The 19,559-nt window shown below is 42.8% G+C and overlaps 1 long non-coding RNA gene across 2 annotated transcripts in view; it reads left to right on the top strand.

The window, feature by feature from the left end:
- LOC308608663 overlaps positions 1-19,559 on the top strand; it is a 170,963-nt gene that overhangs the window by 34,488 nt on the left and 116,916 nt on the right. The window contains exon 1 of one of the 2 annotated variants that reach the window (XR_014014208.1): positions 10,928-11,003. The exons of the other annotated variant lie outside the window; for it this stretch is intronic. This is a non-coding gene — a long non-coding RNA (uncharacterized lncRNA). Of the gene's footprint in view, positions 1-10,927; positions 11,004-19,559 lie in introns of those variants that run through there. 2 annotated transcript variants of the gene reach the window in all.

The raw sequence follows: 19,559 nt of genomic DNA, 5'->3' as shown, positions 1-19,559 counted from the left end.
GGCTGCATTGGGTCTTTGTTGCTGCACGGGGGCTTTCTCTAGCTGCAGAGAGTGGGGGCTACTCTTCGTTGTGGTGCGCGGGCTTCTTATTGCGGTGGCTTCTCTGTTGTAGAGCATGGGCTCTAGGCGCGTGGGCTTCAGTAGTTGTGGCACGAGGGCTCAGTAGTTGTGGCTCGTGGGCTCTAAAGTGCAGGCTCAGTAGTTGTGGCACACGGGCTTAGTTGCTCCGTGGCATGTGGGATCTTCCCAGACCAGGGCTCGAACCCGTGTCCCCTGCGTTGGCAGGCAGATTCTCAACCACTGCGCCACCAGGGAAGTCCTTATAATGTGTTTTAATATGTTATAGGGCTCGTCCCCCTTTATTATTCTGTTTAAAATGGAAAAGCTACTTTAAATCCAATTTAGTAATTGTCAGGTACAAACGGTGACCAGGAAAACTACTGGCACTTTATACCGATAACTATGTGTGAGCAGGAACAAACTATGACGTGTGAGCTGGGGAGGAGTGAGGCGAACGGGAGATGAGTCAGTTCAGCACAAATATGGGTCAGTTGGCCTAGCGACCAATTGGGCTACAGATGCAATTGCTGCAAATTAATTAATTAATTAATGAAGTATACTTGATTTACAATGTTGTGTTTATTTCTGCTGTACAGCAAAGTGAGTCAGTTATACATATATATACTTTTTTATATTCTTTTCCATTATGGTTTATCACAGGATGTTGACTATAGTTCCCTGTGCTCTGCAGTAGGACCTTGTTGTTTTTCCATTCTATACATACTAGTTTTCATCTGCTAACCCCAAACTCCCAATCCGTCCCTCCCTGAACCCCCCCTCCCCCTTGGCAACCACAAGCCTGTTCTCTATATCTGTGAGTCTGTTTCTTGATTAGTTCATTTGTGTCATACTTTAGATTCCACATGTAAGTGTTACCATATGATACTTGTCTTTCTCTGTCTTATTTCACTTAGTATGATCATCTCTAGGCCCATCACGTTGCTGCAAATGGCATTATTTCATTCTTTTTATGGCTGAGTAGTATTCCACTCTGTGTGTGTGTGTGTGTGTGTGTGTGCGCGTATACACATACATCATATATCACATCTTTCTTTTTCAAAACATGTTTTTGTATTGAGATAAAATTCAGTATTTTAAAGTATACAATTTTAAAGTGTGTGGGTTTTTAAAGTATATTTGTAATGTTGGGCAACTATCACCATTACATAATTCCAGAACATTTCCATCATTCCAAAACAAAATCTGTACCTCTTAGCAGTTGCTCCTGGTTCCCTTCTCCCTCATCCCCTGGGAACCACTAATCTAGTTTCTGTCTCTGTGGAGTTGCCTGTTCTGCATATTTCATATATATGTAATCATCTGCTATCTGGATTTTAGTGTCTGGCTTCTTTCAATTAGTGCAATATCCTCCAGGTTCATCCATGTTGTAGAATATATTAGTACTTCATTCTTTTTTTTATGGCTGATAATATTCCACTATACAGGTATACCACATTTCATTAATCCTTTCATCCAGTGATGGACGTTTGCGTTTTTTCCTGTTGTTTGGCCATTATGAGTAATGGTGCTGTAAACATTTGGTTTTTTAATTTTTATTTTATATTGGAGTATAGTTGATTTACAATGCTGTGTTAGTTTTAGGTGTACAGCAAAGTGATTTAGTTATACATATATCTATTCGTTTCTCATTTGGTTTTTACAAAGTATTGAGTAGAGTTCCTGTGCTATACAGTAGGTCCTTGTCGGTTATCTATTTTATATATAGTAGTGTGTACATGTTAATTCCAACCTCCTAAATTATCACCCCTCCCCCCCCTTTCCCCTTTGGTAACCATAAGTTTGTTTTCTATGTCTGTGAGTCTGTTTCTGTTTTATAAATAAGTTCATTTGTATCATTTTTTAGATTCCACATATAAGTGATATCATATGGTATTTGTCTTTCTTACTTCACTTAGTAAGTAGTATGATAATCTCTAGGTCCATCCATATTGCGGCAAATGGCATTATTTCATTCTTTTTATGGCTGAGTAATATTCCATTGTATGTATGTACCATATCTTCTTTATCCATTCATCTGTCGATGGACATTTAGGTTGTTTCCATGTCTTGGCTATTGTGAATAGTGCTGCTATGAACATAGGGGTGCATGTATCTTTTTGAATTATAGTTTTGTCCAGATATATACCCAGGAGTGGGATTGCTGGATCATATGAATTGCCACAATTTACATTTTCATCAATGTGTATTGATTATTGTAGGGGATATGCATCATCGTTGTGGCTCCCCATCATCTTTTTCAAAGCCTTTCTATACTCGGGGAAATGCACAGGTTATGGGTTCTCAGTCTAGTAACCACTTGTGCTGGTTTGCCTGAGACTGAGGGGTTTCCTGGGATGCAGTTCCTTTAACTGCAAAACCAGAAAATTCCTGCCCAAGTTGGGATTAATTGGTCACCCTGGGTCTTATCTCCCAGATGTAGAATCAGAGCTCAAATTCCCAGGCTCTCTTGGGGCTAGGATGTGGCATATAACCAAGGCTGTGCCATTTAGAACTGAAAAACACCAAAGACCTGGATTCAGACCTGAGCTAGGAAGGAAACGAACTTGCAGCGAGCTTCCGTCTTGCTGGCAGGGATGATGCTCCCTGCTGGCTGACTTTCAGGGGCGGGGGCAGTGGCTGCAAGATTGAGGTCCTGATGCGCAGGGGCCAGAGGCTTGAAGCTCTATCATTTGCAATCAAGCTGAAGTCCTGGCACTAGGCGCTTGGTGGTGGCAACAGTAAAGCGGCAGTGGCGTCTCCCCCCAAATCAGGCTAATTTGCAGCATGGTTTTGGCATTTTTCCTGGAAGCTACGCCTTGGATTTGTTTCTTCAGCCCTCCCAATGATTCCGGAGCTACTGAATATCTTTCAATAAGCCCTTTTCCTGCTTAAACTCACCAGAGAATAGATTCCATTGTTTACTAGTCAGAATGCTGACCAATAAAATAAAATTTGAGTACTTCATATATGTGATGATGGATATAGCTCTTTTTTAAGTATATATTTTTTCACTTTTTTCCACTAAAAATTGTTTTTGGTAGATATTTGAAGGGAGAGGTGAAACAAATTGCTTAAGGGAGATTCTGCCATAATTTCATATTCTTAACATATATTTGTCAAATCTCTGGCACTATAGTTATAATCACTCATTTTCTTTTGTTCCTTTTTTTGGCTTTTTCATACCCTTGTGCCCCATTGGGTTTGCTAAGCAATAGGTATATGCTATTATAACATAGGGTGAAAAAATATGGTGAATACGCAAGAAGGGTGTTTGTTTATCCCCATTGCTCTATTTTTTCCCCACTTCTAATGTATTTAGCTCTTTAAATAATGTCATTTGAAAAGTTTCTGGGGGGATACTCATTTTCCTAAATTGCAAGCCAAATTTTGTACTTTTAAAAATAAGCTTTTAATTTTGGAATAATTTCCTATTTATAGAAAAGTTGCAAAGATAGTACAGAGAGTTCCCGCATACCCTTCACCCAGCTGCCCCTAATGTTAATATCTTACATAATCACGGCATTGCTGTTTATTTTCCGTGACACCTAAATTATAAAGAAATGTTGGACCTTGAAATATCACATACTATCAGTACCCTGAGAGCAGCTTCTCATAAATAAACAGAGGGCATTTGGTTTTTTTGTTTTTAATGTTGAGGCTTCTTTTAATTTATTTTTATTTTTGGCTGTGTTGGGTCTTCGTTTCTGTGCAAGGGCTTTCTCTAGTTGTGGCGAGCGGGGGCCACTCTTCATCGCGGTGCGTGGGCCTCTCACTGTCGTGGCCTCTCTTGTTGCGGAGCACAGGCTCCAGACGCGCAGGCTCAGTAGTTGTGGCTCACGGGCCTAGTTGCTCCGCGGCATGTGGGATCTTCCCAGACCAGGGCTCGAACCCATGTCCCCTGCATTAGCAGGCAGATTCTCAACCACTGCGCCACCAGGGAAGCCCCTTGGTATTTATTTTGATGTGGAAGCCTCTGCTGCCAGTGGACTTTGCTCCATGTAGACCTCATTCTGGCCTTGCTGTTTCTCATTAAACCAGTGTCCTTGGGTGGTATGTGAAGATCATAGCTACAACCCGAGGAGCCACCCAAGGATACAGTTTGTTGGAGGTAGGCCCATTACCAATGTAAGCTCAGCATTTTAGCATCTAGTGTACAGATACTGGGGAAATGAGGAGAGCTGGCAGTAAAGGCTAGATGTCCAATCCACCTGGAGTCACAGTCCGCCACGAAATGGAGCTTCTCCAGCGTTATCACACACAAGAGGCTCTTGTTCAGATGTAGATTCGGACGCAGCAGGTCTTGGTTGGGGACTGAGGTTCTGCATTTCTATCAGGCTCCCAGTGACGCTCACGCTGCTGGTCCACGGGTCCCCAGCATGGCCGTGGAGACTGTGTTTCATTGGTCACGCCACGGTTGGTGGTAAACCCAAGGCCAGAATCAAGTGGAAATCAGTGTCCCCGTCTTTCTTGTAATGTGGATTTGTATCACAGGCTTGTATATTTTTCTTCATACATGGACAGTCTCTGAAAACAGTTAAATATTACAAAAAAACACAGTAGATTTAGATGACCAATTATGACCATTTAACACATTTTTGACTGGAGACATATTACGGCCACAGGCGTTAGTTTCTGCAAAAATCCCCCAGTCAATAATGTGTTAAGTTCAGACTTTAAGATCCTGGAGAGGAAGAAAACTAGAATTGATGGAGAGGTAGAAAACTAGAATTGATGGAGAGTTTACCGTGGGACTTGGGAGATGCTGGAAACTTTTATGGGTTTGTTGAACGTCAGAGGTGAAAATATCCTCCATGGTCACACACCACGTTAAGGATAAAACATGGAATAGAATGAATGGTTTTGTATTAGGACCTAGCTTGACATTTCATAGAAGACTTCCTTGTAGTTTGATAATACTCAGCAGCCATTTATTTAAGGAGTCCACGACCCTGTGATAGTAGAGCAGAGAGGGAGAACAGGGTATTTGAAGATATTTATAGATCAGATCAGTTCTCAATGTGGTCAAAAGAATTGATCTTACTACCGTTTTAGAATTTCCAGGCCAGATTAAAAGTTTGACTAAGATCAGAGCATGAGATTTACAATAGAAGTTGCTACCCATGATATAAAAGTGTGATTTGAGTTTAGGAATAAAAGAATCATTTTATATCAGAGCTACTATAAATCTTTTGTGCCTATGTGCAATTTATTCTAAAGGACCAATTTATAAAACCATATGCAACATTTCTATTTTCAGTAAGCTATTAAAAACCAAACCAAGGAAGCTGGAATCTATGTTGAAAAACAAGTCAAATGCCACCAAACATGCTGAAGGCTACAATTCTTTAAAATTCATACCTTTAGAGTCTCTCTCTTACCTGGGAAAAGGAGAGTATTTTCTAAGTATAAACTCCTTGAATGCCATGAGCGTTGAGAGGTGAATGTGTGCTTGAGGGTAACTTTAGTGCAATAATAATTAAATTACATCATCCTAAAGGAGGCTGTGTGGATTTATGTAATCCAGAAAATCAGTGGGCTTCTTGGATTTCCCACTCTACTGAGGTGACCTCTGAGCAATGTACATGTTATTTATAGGAAAAGAGCTGTAAGGTGGAAAAGTCCAGTTTCTCTTTTCCACTCAATGTTAAAAGCCCACAGTGGGTTTCTCTCTCTGAATAGGGCATACCCCAGATTCTGATCTATGAGAGAAAATTAAACTGATGATTAATTATAGTAATAATAGAATCCAATGTAATATTTTATGTATGTAGTATTCTATGTATTAGTTTCCTATTGCTGTGTAACAACTTACCACAAATTTAGAGGCTTCACAAAGCTGCAGTCAAGGTGCCAACCAGGTTGCCTTCTCATCAGAGGCTTGACTGGGGAAGGTTCTGCTTCCATGCTGTCTCAGGCCATTGGTAGACTTTGCTTCCTTGTAGTTGTAGGACTGGGGTGCCTGCATCTTCCTGGCTGTTGGCTGGAGGCTGCTGTAAGGTCCTAGAGGCTGCCAGCAGTGTTCTGCCGTGTGACTCTTTTCACAGGTAGATCACAACATGAGTGTGTGTTTCTGCAAGGCCAGTGGGAAAGTGTCTCTCTCTCTAGTCTGCTAAGATGGAGTCTTCTATAATGCAACCATGAGAGTGACATCCTGTCACCTTTGCCATATTCTATTGGTTAGAAACAAATCACAGCTTCCACTCACATGCAAAAGGAGGGAATAATACAACAGAATGACTCCTTTGGGGTCACCTTAGGGTGTGTCTACCACAAATAGTGAGAAATGGGGCAAAATCTGGGTCACTGAAGTACTGTTTTTGTTTGAGTACTTCTGCTTCATTCCACACGGTACCTCATTTACCATTGAGTGCCTGTCTCATAGCAGGTGTGGAATGAACTGAGGGACAGTGATCCTTCTGGAATGGGCCCCCTTTTGCTCCCCTCTGTGAGAAGTATGCTGGAGGCAAACACCAAGGGAGTTAAAGGGAAGATATTTTCCATGCTGCCCCCCAAATAAAACCCTGGAAAATGACAATATCTATAAAATTATAAGAAAACTTCAAAGTCACAAGAAAGATGCCAACTCCACAGCTTTCATCAACTCAGTGATTAGAGGAATCATTCTATTAGTGTCTGAAGAATTTTTGAAAATTATTATTATTAAAGGTGACACATGACACCTTTTCTACTGACCTCAATCAAGAACTCACTCAGAGAGTATGGGGGTGAGTCTTGGTATATTTGTACCATCTTTGAAAATCTCATCATTGTGGCCTTCAAATGCCACCACAGCCAAGGTCTGGGAAGAGAGGCAGCTCAGCATACAGTTGTAGAGGTTGTGCACTGTACAACCCTAGGGGTGCCATTTGCATAGACCACAATATCTATTCCAGCCAGTCCCTCTGAGGGAAAAGGGTCCATCACCCAATTCTCCCCAGTGTCAGTATTATTCCTGGTAAGAATGTTCTACATATCAGTGGACCATTTCACATTCAAATGCAACTGAGCTACAGAGCCACCCAGGCATATTATCATGATTCTACAGATGAGGAAACCGAGGCTGAAAAGGTTTACATAACTTGCCTAGTGTCTAACAGTGTAAGAAACAGGGCCAGGGTTGCAACCGAAGACCAGGAATTTGAACACAATGTCCCACTTTTCCCCAAAAGTCTTATTTTATTTTTTTTAGAGCTGTTTTTTCTTTCTTTGTTTTTTTTTTTAACATCTGCCCTTCCCAGAGCTCTTCTCCAGATAAATCAGGATCACGCATGCAGCCTGCCCTGGGAGTTCCCTCTATAGGTGTTAAAATCTCTCACCCTGTTAGAAATTCTTCAACTAACCCTAATCCACACACACACACACACACACACACACATGTTTGGGAACCTGCACTGTCCCCTAGGATGGAGTCCCCCTGCTCCCTTCTACATGCCCGTTACATGGTGACGCATTCACCTTTGAGTGTCTGGCTCATGGCCGCTGGGTAGACAGTGATCTTTCTGGAACTGGCTTCTTTTGGCTCCCCTTTGTTTTTATTTATTTATTTATTTTACTTTGTTATTATTATTTTTAATTTTTATTTATTTATTTGGCTGCACTGGGTCTTAGTCACGGCATGCGGGATCTTAGTTGTGGCATGCATGTGAGGTCTAGTTGCCTGACCAGGGATGGAACCCGGGCCCCCTGCATTGGGAGCACGGAGTCTTACCCACTGGACCACCAGGGAACTCCCTTGCTCCCCTTTCAGCAGGACATCGCCAGTTACTTGGCATCTTGAGCAGAATCCATGTTTTTCACTTCAACAAATATTTATTGAGCCCAATGTCCCAGTGACTGAACTCAGGAAATGAAGGCTCTCTCAGTCTGGTCATCAAGGGACTTTTAAGTTGCCTTCTCATCTTCCCAGGGTACAATGGTGTTGCCAACAGTCCTGTAATGATTGCACGTCTGGCACATGATTAATTCTGCTAGTTGGGGCAGACTTCGCTGTATCTTCAGGGAAGATATTTTCCTTTTTGGCTCCTGCCAGCTAAATGTGGTAGAGTCAATGATGGGAATTTAAGAGAGTTTTCTTTTAAAAAACACAGTAGAAATATTCCGTCAGCTTTTCAAAGTGGAAATAACCACGGGGGGAAATGCTGCAGCAGGTATTTCCCTTGATTTTTTTTTTTTTTGTAAGTTCATCCTGCAATGGTTCTTTAGAAGTAGAACCAGAAAGGAAATCTGGATGGAAATTCTTTGTCCAGGGTTTATCACATGAACATGAAAGAATGACAAAAAACTGTCTATAGGCTGACTGCCACTCTCTTGACATATCCGTTGTTCTCACTGGATTACCATTGTTAACCTCATAAAATTTAATGGCATTTGATAGCTGGCAAGGTCTACCAATGGGTTTATTTACCCATTGTCCCGGTGCGGTCTATTAGATTTTTGTTCAGCAAATATTCACTTGGCTCACCTAGCCACGCGATCACCTGCATGGGTGTATATTTCTCTCCCCCACTGAGCTGTGCTATGTGACCAGATTGGGTCCATGAAACGAGGGCAGGAGAGGTGATGTCTCAGTTCTGAGACGAGGCCTTAAGAAGATCGACTCTCTGGGAGTTTCTGACTTCTGCCAGGAGAACTAGATGCCCAAGTAGTGGCCACCCCTCCACCAGAGCCCCAGAACAAGATGCATGGAGCACATCTGCACCCAGCCTGCCCTCTGTTTTTGTTTTTGTTTTTTGTGGTACGCGGGCCTCTCACTGCTGTGGCCTCTCCCGCTGCGAAGCACAGGCTCCGGACGCGCAGGCCCATCGGCCATGGCCCACGGGCCCAGCCGCTCCGCGGCACGTGGGATCCTCCCGGACCGGGGCACGAACCCGCGTCCCCTGCATCGGCAGGCGGACTCTCAACCACTGCGCCACCAGGGAAGCCCAGCCTGCCCTCTGAAGCGGAGCTCCACAGCCAGCCTGCAGGAGCAGGGAGCAAGCGACGAGGGAGAAAGAACTGATTGGAGTCGGGTGCCCTGGAGATTTGGTGGGGTTGTATTTCATAGCTAATCTAACACACCTGGTGATAGAGCACAAAAGCTACAGCATAACTGCAGTACCTCTACTTCGGCACATCTCAGACTTGAGCTCACACCAGAGTCATGTGGAGGGCTTGAGAAACACAGATTACTAGGGCCACCCCCAGAGAGCCTGAGGCACTTGGTCTGGGTTGGGGCCCAAGGATTTGCATTTGTATCAAGCTTCTCGGTGCTGCTGCTCCTGGTCCAGGACCCACTTTGAGAACCACTGATGTAAAGCCGTGAATGTGAACTGGATTGACCGTATTTGGCAGATTGTGCTGCACAGATAGAAATGGTTCAGTTCTTCAGATGTAGCCATTTTGGGGAGATGTGATTGAAGCTGGGAACAGGATCATGACCCAGAGAGAATAGACCGCAAGGAAGAGAATACGAGTAGTATTGGTGTTGCCAGGGGGACTCATCTTAAAAATGGATTTTGATCCCCGAAGGACTGGCATACAAGGTGCTGAAGACAATAATCTCTGGGGAGTAGCCCAGGTAGACCTAGGCATTAAGAGGCCAGATTGGGGGTGGTGATACAGCTACTTGCATTTTCATCTTGTTAATAAACATTTGTGTGTTTTTGCTCCCAGTCTGGAGACATGGAAGATAAGACTAGAACACTTGGGTTTCTTGAAACACTTTTAAAAAATATCCAATAAAGACCATGAATGTAGGCATCTTTCCATCAGGATGAAAAACGAACAACTTTAGGAATCATCTGGAAGTTTTCAAACATCTGCAGGCCCCATGTAGATTTTGCCTGAATACAATAAGTGTGTAATTTGGAAATGGGAAGAGACAAGTCTAAAACATTAACTGTTAGATCGTCTTGCACATTCTGCTCTCGGTGTAGATGAGGTCCCAGTGGCCTGATGCTGACGTATTTATTGATACAGTGAGAGGCAGGAAGCTGATCCCAGCTTGGCCAGGCACAATTCCCAGGAACAAGAGTAATGAAATCAGATCACTTATTTGTAAAACGTATCCAGCTTTGAATTACATGGATTCCCCTGATAGGCCAAATTAGTTATATAATGGAAGAGAGTTTATAGGAATCACTTGATCAGTGATGGGTAGATGGTCAATTTGATTTTTGAATTAATTTATCCTTATTCATATTTACCCATAATCTCTTTTGAAAACAGTTCTTGCTGATCCAACCCCAGTCCTCACCTCCTGAACTCAAGAACACTGTCTCTCAAATTTCACCACGTATTAGAAGCTACTGGGGAACTTTGTATACCCAGATGCCCAGGCCACACACCAGACCAAGTCCATCACAGTCTCTGGGAGCAAGACTCAGTCAGGCATTAGGATTTTGGGGGGACAGTTCCCCCAGGGGATTGCAAAGCGCAGCTTTGTGTGGGAACCAGTGCTCACCTTGCTCTTCAGTATTGCCATTTCCTGGGAGTTCTCTAGAAAGGCAGACTCTCAAGTGCAGCCCCGGACCTGCTGAATCAGAATCTACTTTTTAACAAGGTCCCAGGTGATTTGCTTGCCCATTAAAGTGTGGATAAAAGTCACACGGGACAACACCAGGTTTCCATCTTACGTCGGCCCCAGCTGTGCGGACCATTTCCTGACTTCCAGGCAAAGTGGATCTTGCTGCCCCCGCTGCACTTGGCAATGAGCAGACCACCGATTCCCTCACCTGTCCTGACAGGTGCAGAACGTCTCTTCTCTCTCTGTTTACTGAGCAAATATTGGCATTTCTCAAAGGGAGGGGAAGAGGGAACAGGGAGAGGCAGAGAGAATGAGAGGGACGGTCACCGACACATATTTCTTATTTCACCTCAGAACTGGCCCATCGAGCCTTGGCTGTCACAAATTCAAGGAAATCTCCAGTTCCTTTCACCGACGACCAGGAGAAAAGTAGCTTAAGGTATGCGCCATATCAAGGTCTAAAGGATGGGGGTGACGCTTCCTCTATCCCAGGGGTCGGCACACTTGTTCTATCAGGGGCTAGATAGTAAATATTTGTGGCTTTGCGGCCATATTTTCTCTGTTGTAACTATTCAACTCTGCCATTGTAGCGTGAAAGAAGCCATAGACAATGTATAACTGAATGGGCGTGGCTATGCTCCAATAGAATTTATTTTCAAAAACAGGCAGCTCTTCCACTTGGGGGTATATACCAAAAAGAATTGGAAACAGGTACTCAAATCCTTGCATGCGAATGCTCATGGCGGCACAATTCACAATAACCAAAAAGTGGAAGCAACCTAAAGGCTTATCAGTGAATGAACGCATAAACAAACTGTGGTCTATCCATACAGTGAAATAGTATTTAGCCATAAAAAGGAATGAATTACTGATCCATGCTTCAGTGTGAATGAACCTCAAAATCGTCATGCTTAAGTGAAAGGAACAGACACAAAAGGTCATGTTCTGTATGATCCCATTCCTATGAAATATCCAGAATAGGTCAATCTATAGAAACAGGAAGCAGATAGATGGTTGCCAGGGGCTGGGGGAAGGGGGAATGGGGTGTAACAGCTTCATGTGGACAGGATTTCATTTTGAAGTGATAAAAATGTTTGGGAACGCAGTAGAGGTGGTATCTGTACAACAGTGTGAATATGCTAAATGCCATGGAATTCTTCGCTTTAAAATGGTTCGTTTTATGTTATGTGGATTTGGAATTATAACTCAATAAACAAAGTTAAAAACAAGCCCCCCCGCCACCCAAAGCAGGCAGCTGCTGGATTTGGCCCCAGGGTCATATTTTGCTAGGACCTGCTCTACCCAATTTAGACCCCACTTTGATAGATGATAGACTCTAACTCTGCCTGGAAACTGTTTCCAGGTCTTCTCTGTGAGCAGACATCATAGCTACGTTGTCCAACTCTGGACGTCCCTCTCATTTCACCTTTACAGCTCCATGTACTGTCTTGGGTCCTGGCCTGGTTCTGGCTCTCCAAGCTTGGAAGGAGGAACCACATCTGTTCTAAGATGTCTTCCGTTGTGCTTTGTAGGCTCTGGAACTGACCTTGCAGAAGCTTCCTTTCTCTTCACGGGCTCTTCATGCCTGAAGCACCTTCCCTAGCTAGTGTTAGACTTGGCCTTTCTCTTTGGTGACACCCCAGCCAGCTTTTAGGTTTTGAATCTATCAGCCTTGAGGGCAGACAGACAGACAGACACTCAATATATCCCATTTCCCTTGGGGTCAGTGCTGTCACAACCAGACTTCTTATTTGCGTTTTCCCAGCGGAGCCCTAGTTAAGCTACTGTTTCTTCTCCAAGGAATGTTAGTTCCTAGGGTAATATCTTTCTCTGTTGATGCCTGACCTACGTCAAGCACAGCGAATGACCCAAGATTTTCCTATGCAAGGGTAATGAGTCTGCTGAAATAAAGGGTAGAAGATCCAGACTTCAGTATCAGCCCTGCTAATCCTACCTTTGTGGTCTTTGTGCATCATTTACCCCTGAGCCTGAACTTTTTTTTTTTTTTTTGTCTCTAAAGAACATCTGATCCTCGTCTGAAGGCTAAAGTGTTTTGTGAGATGTTTTCAAGGACTAGGGAAGAAAATGGCTTACGTCACTTCCTATCACATTCTGTTGGCTGGAGCTTAGTCACGTGGCCTGATTTAACTGGAAGGGAAGATGGGAAATGTCATCTTCCTATATGCCCAGGAATAAGATACAGCACGTTGTCCACCCTAGCTATCTATAGTTTTCCCTCTGGTGGATGGAACACAATCTTTGTTCTCCTCCTGTAAGTGGCATGGTGCTATAGCACTGAGGAATCACCATCTCATTTCTTGCCTGATGCATCTTGCTCATATTAACTTCAAAGCCTCATCAGGTTAGTCTTGAAAACTCTCCAAAACAATCAGATCTGACATTTTGACAATTCAGACAATTCAGACCTGGTACTTCCCAGTGTTGGTAGCAGGAAATACAAACAGAAACAGAGCTGTACCGAATTCCTCCCCGCTGAAAACCAAAGCTGCCATCTTAATAGTGATTATACCGTTAAGTCACCCCATTAACTTCGTGCCCTCTTTCCTGACAACCTTAAGATAGTATATCTTAGTTTTTGTAGTAAGAGAAAATTCCATTTTATTTGCCAAAGTAACATACATACAGACATATTTCCAATAAACTGGTTTTTTAAAATAAATTTATTTATTTTATTTATTTTATTTATTTATTTTTGGCCGCATTGGGTCTTCGTTGCTGCGCGCGGGTTTTCTCTAGTTGCAGCGAGCGGGGGCTACTCTTCATTGCGGTGCATGGGCTTCTCATTGCGGTGGCTTCTCTTGTTGCGGAACACAGGCTCTAGGCACGCAGGCTTCAGTAGTTGTGGCTCGCGGGCTCTAGAGCGCAGGCTCAGTAGTTGTGGTGCACGGGATTAGTTGCTCCACAGCACGTGGGATCTTCCTGGACCAGGGCTTGAGCCCGTGTCCCCTGCATTGGCAGGCGGATTCTTAACCACTGCACCACCAGGGAAGCCCCTGTTTTTTATTTTTAATTCAGACAAAACAATGAATAGGAAACACATACCGAAAAGCTTAAGTCAACATATTGAAGAGAAATATTCTGAAGAAGGCCAGTTTAAGATTCAAATTGCAGGCTTGCTTCCTGTGGTGTGAAGTTTCAAGGTGGGAAACTGATGGCCCTCATGCTTTCACATTTCATGATTTCTCCATAACTATTACAGTTTATTATTGCATTACAAATGTAATAGAAAAGGTAAAACCTTTTTCTTGATACAGGGGTCCTGCCCATCTTGTTCCCACAGCATGGTCACTGGTGCAAGGTTGAGGAGATAGGGGAAGAGAATTAGCCCATCACTTCAGGAAGACAAAGTCTATGGATACATAGAAAGCGGCTAATATTAGCATCTTTTCCTAAAAACATCCATTGGGCAGGAAGGATGAAAGTGATTTCTACCGGAAGCCAGCTTGATTTTATTTCATTCCTTTGTAATAGAGAGGTATTGTTTAAAAGAGGAGAATTACAAGAAAAAAATGTGGTAAAGTGGTAGAAAGACTAAGCTGAAAAGGAACTTTCTGAGGTTTAGCCAATTTCCTTAGCTCCGTTCACTCAGTTTGGTTCAATTCTATTCATTTAAATCAATAAACATTCACTGAGTGTCTGGAATGTATCAGCCACGGAGATGCAATAAGTAAGATCCAGGCTGCCATCAAGTATCTCAGTCCTGAGCGAAATTGGGTCATTTGTAGAGACGTGGATGGATCTAGAGTCTGTCATACAGAGTGAAGTAAGTCAGAAAGAGAAAAACAAATATCGCATATTAATGCATATATGTGGAATCTAGAAAAATGGTACAGATGAACTGGTTTGCAAGGCAGAAATAGAGACACAAATGTAGAGAACAAACCTATGGACACCAAGGGGGGAAGTGGCGGGTGGGGGGTTGGTGGTGGGATGAATCGGGAGATTGGGATTGACATATATACACTAATATGCATAAAATAGATAACTAATAAGAACCTGCTGTATAAAAAAATAAATAAAATAAAATTTAAAAAAATATCTCAGTCCCGTGTGAAGAAACTTCACCTGGAGATCTGAGGGGACTGATCTGAGTCCTACAACTAGTCAGTGGAGAAAACAGGGCTAACACCCCTGCCTCATGACTCCTGGTTCAGCAATCTGCCACCCAGACAATTTCCTACGCCAAATCAGAGATGAGTAGCAAAGAACTCACCCCAGTACTCGTGTGTTTCATCCCTGTGATGTTCAAAAGAAGCCAGCCAAATGATCTTTGAGGTACTAAATATGAGAGGTGAGATTTTGTAAGAAGGGAGAAAGGGAGGAGGACAAAGGAAATAATGATGCCTTAGAAAATGTTGATCATTTAGACACTAGAGTTACTTATAGCCACTGGTCACTGAATTTCCTGGCTTGGGAGGAATTGTGGGTCTCAATATTAGCTATAGTAGTAATAACGGTAGCTATGATATGAGTAGATAATACTTTTTGAGTGCTTACTAGGTACCAGTGACTCTTGTAAGGGGGCATACTTGAAATAACTCATTTGTCTAAAGATAAACCTATGACGTTAAGTATTATAGTCATCTCCACGTAATTATTAGCTCTTGTCATACGTAATGCTGTGTGACAAAGCTTCCCCAAACTCGGTGGTTTATAACAACCACCATTTATTATGGCTTTTGAGGGTGTGGGACAGCCGGTGTTTCTGCTGGGCTTGGCTGGGCTCACTCAGTCATCCACAGTCGGCCGCAGGTCCCCTGGCAGTAGATCTAGGATGGCCTCAGCTGGGTTGACGTCACCACGTGGCGAGCCTCCTCCACGTGTCTCAGGTACCCCCCGCAGGCTAGCTCAGGCTTTTTCCCGTGGTAGAGGCAGGCGTGCATGAGCGAGCAGTGGGACAAGAAGAAATGCACGAGCACTTTTGAAGCCTGCTTGCATTCTGCTGTCTTGAAGTCAGGGGAGGAACTGGGACCATCGTCGCAAACATCTACCACAGAGGTTAAGTAACTTTCCTTTTAGTGAGGACGTGGGTAAGTCTGTGTGTAGTAGAGGTCCCAAACAATGGTGGATTATTACTAGTGCAAAGACAGGCAGTCCAGGCTTGTGTGTTTGGTGTGCTCAACAAGGTCTCCAGGCGTCTGGGATCCTTTTTTCTGGTTTCTCTGCCTTTCCCTCAAGTGGTGGGCTCACGTGTACGGTCTAAGACTGGCCATCACTTCAACCAAAGTAAAGACGGTTCTCAGGAAGGGGAGAAAAGTATGCCTCCCCTTTCCCTTAAGAATATGAGTAGAAATCTCAGGATTTCCACTTCTGGTAATATGAAGTAGGTAATAGGCATCAATCTTGTCACAACTGAAAAAGCTCTATGGATTATTCTTAAAACCTAGGAAGCATTCAAGAGCTAGTATGATACTGAGCAGTTATTGGTCTGACATCGCAGAGAGGCTGAGAACTCAGAAAAAAATGAGCAAAGCCTTTGTCTCAGGGGATGCTTAGTTGTCCTTTTGGGGACCCCAAGAGACTAGGACAAAGATCTGAATCCTCTTTAGGCTGGGCCCCAAAAAAGCCCCAAAAGATCATCTCCTAGAAGTAAAGGTAAGCTGGGAGTAAACTAACCCTTGCCTTATCTGAAACAGTTTTGTGAAAATATGATTTTCCCTCAGAAAAATCTCAAATCTAAAACTTAGACCAAGGTGACACTAAACTGCAAGCACTAGCCCCAGGTCCCTAACAGAGATCAATAGAACTAAGAAAATGTCACCTAAATCTTCAATTTGTTGGATAATATTAAAAAAATTTTTTTTAATTGGCAGGGAACTGGAAGATATAAAAAGTGATATAGCAATTTTGTAAAAGGGCCAAATAGAAATTCTAGATCTGAGAAAGACAACAGTAGAAAATAAGATTAACAGCAGATTGAGAGTAAGCTCAAAGAAACAGTCCAAAATGAAGCACAGAAAGCCAAAGGATGGAACTCAGAAGAGAAGAGAGACAGAAGATAGTGGTAAAGGTTAATATTTGTTTAATTGGCATCTCAGAAGCAGAGGGGAGAGAGAGAAATTGGGAGAGAATTTTGAAATGCTTAAGGATCAGAAACTCTGAGAAATGATGAAAGACGTCAATACACGGAAGCCCACTGAATCCCAAGCTGGATTTTAAAAATCCATGCATAAACACATCTAAGTTCTGAAAACAGAATTAATAAATCATATCCCTTTTGTTCTCACTGTCCAGGTCTTGGTCATGTAGCTACAACTCTCTGCAGGAGAAGCTGAAAAATGTGGTTTTCATTCCATTGTTTCTTCAGAGCTCTATGCCCTGACAAACACTGAGAGTTTATTACCATAAGAGAGAAGAGAAGCATCAACATTGACATTGACATCTTTCCAAGGTCACACAGCTAGGAAGTGGCAGATCAGGTATTTGATTTGGCATGGCCTGGCTCCACAGCATGTGCTTTCAGTAGCTATGCGGAAGGCATGGCCCAAGGTTTGGGTTTGCAACCTTTGACCACAGGTCAACATAATGTATTAATTAAGCAAATAGACTCTTAAAAGCACATTGGAAATAGGGTAACCAGACCAGGATCATGCTAGTGAAAAACTAGCTCTTCTCAAACATTTCAGTGTTGGTCATGTTCATTAGGAATTCGCTGCCCATGATACAAGGTCCAGACGTGCACAGTAGGCTACCGATACACCAGCTCTAGGAGGGTTACATTGGCATTGGTAACTTTAGGCATCTGATTAGTGTTTATGAGTACAAGGGACAAGGTTTTGGTCTCTTCACAAGTTAATTCTTTGGGTCTCAAAATGAGAGCCTCAAGAATGCAAGTAGGAGAAGAGATGAAAAGTTGACTCTTGTCTTTCAGCGTCCGAAGTCAATTTTTTCAAATGTGATCTTAGATATATACCAAATAGAGTTGTATATTTTGTTAAGAAGCTGTACGTCAGGGCGCTTAGCAAACTATGGCCCTTGGGCCAAATTCCTCCTGCCGTCTGTTTTTGTTAATAAAGTTTTACTGGTACACAATCATATCCATTCATTTGTGTATTGCCTGTGACTGCGACTGTACTTCCGTGGCAGAATCTGAGTAGCTGTGACAGAAACCACCTGATGTGCAAAGCCTAAAATATTAACTGTCAGGTCCTTTTCAGGACCAGTTGGCTGATCCCTGCTCTAAGCCAATGACAGTTTCACGCAGCTAGGCAAATATAAATTCATCTTCATGTTCAGCCTTATTATGAAGGAACATCCAGGCTCTTTATCTCCTCTCGGCCTCCCTTATTTTCAGGTGGGAGATTTCTGACTGTGTGAAACCTCCTCATGTTTAATGAACCCCAAGAGTTGAACTTGACAATTTTGGATATGGTTTTTAATAAGCAAACATTTCATAAATTCTCAATTTCTGATTTTGGGTTTTTTTAAAACTGAATTAAATCATTTTCAAAATTTAATTTGGTCAAGCAGCTTGATAAGTGTAAGCAAAATAAACCTTCCTGTGCAAAGAAAACTCAGCCCCCTAACCCCTAAAAGGTCTCTTTGGCATACAGGTTTCTCCAAAGAAAGGAAGTTTTTCTCTACAACGTGTGATTGCAAACCAAAGACATGTTTTTCTAAGGTCAGACCATAAGGAATCATAAAATCAATATTTCTAACGTTTATGGATTCGCTGTCATTAGTTCTTGGCAGTACACACGATTTCTTGATTTTTGAAAGTGGTACAAAATGGTGCAGAAAGCTTCTGGAACATGAATACAAAATGTATATATATATTTTATAATGATAGTGTAAACAAAGTCCAAGCATATGGATTACATTTCCTTTTAAAAATAAAGGGTTTTAGCATTTAATGGGAAAAGCGATTTGCAAAATATGCTTTGGATTTTGCCAAAACCAAATCACTCAGAATGTACAATTAACTCTAAACGAAACCAAATTCAACTGTCTTTGCTTTAAATGACTAAAAAAGACAGCTCCCATTGCTGCTCGTGCCTTCGAGTTCCCTGGTCGAGAAAGGGAAGTCGGATGTGCTGTCAGCTGGGCACTGTTCTTCGTAATGTCTGCCTCAGGATGGAGCTGAGCGGGAGAGTGTTTCCCCCGGGGAATATGTGTGACCTTCTCAAGTGTAAATCGATTTTGACTAGTTGTAATGTTTAAGAGGAATTATAGAGAGGAACTGACGTGTTTCCTGGTAAGGGATCAAGTTGTTAATTTCCACCGGCTGTGCAATGCTTATTGTTGTCCTGAGAGCTAAGTAATCTGACAAAAGTCTTCTACATTTTAATGACCTTTTATATTTGTCACGAGAGCAGTGGAGTGGTCATAAATGTACCATTAGAAAAATACTTTAGGTTTTTCTCTTAGATCACTTTCCTTTGCAGAAACACACATTGCTATTTGCAAACCAAGTGGGACTGACTGACTAATTGTCAGGCTAATACACCAAGGAGTACTTTGCTACTTGCTATTTCCGGTTCGTCTTCCGTTGCAGGAATCAAGCTGGCTAGGGAGAGGCACACACCAAATTGTGAGCCAGGGCTCCTGAGAACTCTTGTATCTACCAGTCTCTACTCTTAAAATGATACATGTGGGACTTCCCTGGTGGCGCAGTGGGAAAGAATCTGCCTGCCAATGCAGGGGACACGGGTTTGAGCCCTGGTCCGGGAAGATCCCACGTGTCGCGGAGCAACTAAGCCCGTGCGCCACAACTACTGAGCCTGTGCTCTAGAGCCTGCGAGCCACAATTACTGAGCCCACATGCCACAACTACTGAAGCCTGTGCGCCTAGAGCCCATGCTCCGTAACAAGAGAAGCCACCATAATGAGAAGCCCACACACCACAACGAAGAGCCCCCGCTCGCTGCAACTAGAGAAAGCCCGTGCGCAGCAACAAAGACCCAACGCGGCCAGAAATAAATAAATAAATAAATAAATAAATAAATAAATAAAATAATACATGTGCCTCCTTGGA

This window comes from Mesoplodon bidens (genome assembly GCF_964165515.1).
Source record: "Mesoplodon bidens genome assembly, chromosome: X".
Lineage (NCBI taxonomy): Eukaryota > Metazoa > Chordata > Mammalia > Artiodactyla > Ziphiidae > Mesoplodon > Mesoplodon bidens.
This window is presented reverse-complemented; position numbering and strand designations above follow the sequence as displayed.